The following is a 4,186-nucleotide window of genomic DNA, read 5'->3' as shown; positions in this document are numbered from 1 at the left end:
GTTCCCTCAGCACTCTGGGGTGGAGATCATCCGGACCAGCTGATTTAAATATGTGCAGTCCCTCCAGAAGTTCCCTCACTGACCCGAGGCCTGGGTGTGCCTCCCCTGGGGCCTCTCCAACACCCCCAGGTCCCTAAACACCCCAGATTCCCAGATCAGGACCTCCTCCAACCCCTAGACCTAATGTCTAATCCTCTGAAATTAAAGGCCTCCATTGAAACATGTATGCCCTCTGGCCACAACAAACTCTGAGCCTGTCAGCTCCCTGCCATGCCTCTTCTTGCCTGGAGGCCTATTCTTTTTGCTGGCCAGGTTTCAACAGCTCTTGGGTCTCCCAGCTTGCCCATAGCCAGGCACCCCGCACCAGCAGTCCCATGGCAGCACTCCTTCCCCTTTAGCCAGTTTGTTGTGGCCAGAGGGCATACATGTTTCATTGCCAGACTGAGTGCCCTAGTTCAGGTCCTGGCTTATATCTCATCCCAGCCTTGCCCCCTTCTGATCAGGTAACTGGTTGGCCCTGGTCCTGGCCTTGGCCCTGGCCCTGGCCCTGCCGGTCTCCCTGGCAACTCACACCTGTGATTGCAGCAGAGCCCTTATTGCTCTTCTGCAGCACAACCTAGGCCCTGCTAGCCAGGGCTTCCCTGCATCTACTTCCCACCCTGATGTAACTGGGTAGTCCAGCCCCTGTTTCACCAGTGAATATTAAATACAGGGTACAACACACCACTTCCGGGAGAAGGGCTGGAAAGCACATTAGACAGTGTCTAGGTCAGGGGTAAGCAATTATTTGGGCTGGAGGGCAACTGTGGCAGTTTTGGTGAGGCACTCCTGCACTCCCCCCGGCAACTAAAACTGCCACAGTGGCCCTCCAACTCTTAACGGCACTTACGTACAGAGCTTCTTAAAAACTGTGTTTATGTACCAAGCCTCTTAAAAAGTGTTAATGTGCATATCTAAGGCTCCCTGAGATGAGACAAAATGTAATGGCAATGTACTGAAAAATGCCCATTATTTAATGGCTGTGCTGCTGGTTCTGCTGTGTTATCATAGAAGCCTAAGAATAAAATGGACCAACCTGTCCCCTAGGCAGCTAAATGCTCAGCTAAGCCCTGTTAGCAGACTCTGAAGCTCTCATCTAAATGAACTGATGAAGGCTGTTGCCCATGGGATCCTGAATGAACTTGTACTGTGGACATCGTCTCAGGGTGTGAGCCCTGAACCTGCAACATTGTGGGTGTAGATTTCTGTGATAGAGACAGATACTCTGTCTTCTGTGGACAAGGCTGGGCCAATTTCTGTTCAAAGGCCTCCTGTAGGAAGGCTCTGTCAGTGTGCATCAAGCAGAGGGACCGCTTCTAAGAAGAGAGAGAGCCCTTAACAGCCGATGCACCCTTTGGCCCTCTCTAAATGGGAGTCTGTTCAGGTTGTGTGATGGTGGCCTTCACAAGGATGGAGAAGTTCATTAGGAGCTAGATGTAAAACAGTGAGCCCGTTTTTCACTGACTGCTCAGTAGCCAGCAGTGGGTAACATTTTTTAGCCCCTATTAGTGTGAGTTGGAACAGATACAGAGTAGCCAGAGTAGGCACTGTTATATAATCCTAGTTTTCTGTGAGGCTGGCAGTTCCTTGCTCTTGCTGGGCTATCCCAGCATGCACTGAGCTGATGATGCTGGTGAAGTCTGGCTCAGTTTCCCAACCAGTGTGCCATCAGAAATTAACAGGTGTGCCGCGGAATTTTGCCATGGCGATGAGCTACAATGAGCTCATAAGTATGAGGTGTGGGGAATACCTTAACAGGTATGCCGCAGAAAAATGTTATTAATGTAAGTGTGCCTTGGGCTGGAAAAGGTTGGGAAACACTGGCCTGGCTGATGGGAGACAAGGAAGGTATAATTCATACTATGGGTATTGCACCTAAGTGCTCAGCAGGGCCAGGGGGTGATTTACAGGGCTGGAGGTGGCTGTGTGTCACGGCTTGGCCAATTTTCCCTCTTGCTGGTATTTCTCCTGATTCTGCCCACCCTCCTCACCTGGACCTGCCAGAAGCATGGAATGCTACTGCCAACCTCTCCTCTGCCTCCAGCTCACCCTCTGCATCTAATCTTCCCAGGCTGACTAGCAGCTGTGAGCACTGTGGGCCAAGCTGGGCTCTGTTATGGAGCTAGATGCTAAGCATTCCTTGGTGTTCTGCTCCCCTCTCTGCCCAGGTACCCTCAGTGGAGAGGGCAGTCATAGAAACACAGAGAATTAGGATTGGAAGGGACCTTAGGAGGTCATCTAGTCCAACCCTCTGCTCAAAGCAGGACCATCCCCAACTAGATCATTCCAGCCAGGCCTTAAAAACTTCCAAGGATGAAGATTCCACCACCTCTCTAGGTTACCTGTTCCAGTGCTTCACCGCCCTCCTAGTGAGAGAGGGTTTTTTTCTTAATATCCACCTTAAACCTCCCTTGCTGCAACTTGAGACCATTGCTGCTTGTTCTGTCATCTGTCACCACTGAAAACAGTCTAGCTCCAACCTCTCTGGAACCACTGTTCAGGTAATTAAAAGTTGCTATCCTCTCCGTCTTCTCTTCTGCAGACTAAATAAACCCACTTTCCTCAGCCTCTCCTCAAAAGTTATATGTCCCAGGCTCCCAGCCCCTGAACAATGTTCATTGTCCTTCAGTGGACTCTCTCCATCTTGTCCACATCCTTTCTATAGTGGGGGGGCCCAAAACTAGACACAGTACTCCAGATGCAGCCTCATCAGTGCAGAATAGAGGGGAATGATTACTTTCCTCAATCTGCTAGCAGGGCTCCTACAAATGAAGGCCAGTACACTGTTAGCCTTCTTGGCAACAAGGGCACACTGCAGACTCATATCCATCTTATTGTCCACTGTAACCCCCAAGTCCTTTTCTGCAGAGCTGCTGCTTAGCCAGACAGTCCCCAGGCTGTAGCGGTTTAAGGGATTCTTCCCTCCTACGTGCAGACCTTTGCACTTGTCCTTACTGAACCTCACAAGATTTCTTTTGGCCCTATCCTCCAATTTGTCTAGGTCACTCTGAATCCCAGCCCTTCCCTCCAGCATATCTACTACAACTACACACACCAGCTTGGTGTAATCTGTGAACTTGCAGAGGGTGCAATCCATCCATCCCATCTTCCAGATTGTTAATGAAGATACTGAACAAAACTGGCCCCAGGACCGACCCCTGGGGAGCTCCACTTGATATCAGCTGGCAGCTAGACATTGAGCTATTTATTACTACCCATTGACCCTGACAATCCAGCTAGCTTTCTATCCACCTTACAGTCCATTCATCTAGCCCATACTTCCTCTGCTTGCTTGTAAGAATGGTGTGGGAGATGGTATCAAAAGCCTTGATAAAGTAAAGGTATATTATGTCCACTGCTTTCCCTGCATTCACAGAGCCAGTTATCTCATTATAGAAGGCAATCAGGTTGGTCAGGCATGACTTGCCCTTGGTGAATCCATGCTGACTGTTCCTAATCACCTTTTCCCCCAAGTGCTTAGAAATAGATTCCTTGAGGATCTGCTCCATGATTTTTTCAGGGACTGAAGTGGGGCTGACTGTAATTCCCTGGATCCTCCTTCTTCCCTTTCTTAAGGATGGGCACTATATTTTCCCTTTTCTAATCATCCTGGACCTCCTTCGATCACCACAAGTTTTCAAAGATAATGGCCAGCAGTTCTGCAATCATATCAGCCAACTCCCTCCCTCGGCACCCGCAGATGTACTGCATCTGGCCCCATGGACTTGTACATGTCTGGCTTTTCTAAATAGTCCCTAACCTGTTCTTTTGCCTATGTCTACTGTTCACCTCCTCCCCAGACTGTGCTACTCGGTGCAGCAGTCTGGGAGCTGACCTTGCCTGTGAAGACTGAGGTAAAAAAGGCATTAAGTATTTCAGTCTTTTCTTCATCATCTGTCACTAGGTTGGCTCCCCCATTCAGTAAGGGACCCATACTGTCCCTGACCTTCCTCTTGTTCATAGAATCAGAGAATCAATGAGTTGGAAGGGACCTAGACAGATCACCAAGTCCGACCCCTTGCCATGGGCAGGAAGGAGCACTGGGGGTGGCAGGGGTCATAAGACCCCAGCCAGGTGCCTATCCAGTCTCCTCTTGAAGATCTCCAGGGAAGGTGAGAGCACCACCTCTCTGGGAAGCCTATTCCAG

The sequence above is a fragment of the Crocodylus porosus genome, unplaced genomic scaffold (genome assembly GCF_001723895.1).
Source record: "Crocodylus porosus isolate Cpor-Errol unplaced genomic scaffold, CroPor_comp1, whole genome shotgun sequence".
NCBI lineage: Eukaryota > Metazoa > Chordata > Crocodylia > Crocodylidae > Crocodylus > Crocodylus porosus.
This window is presented reverse-complemented; position numbering follows the sequence as displayed.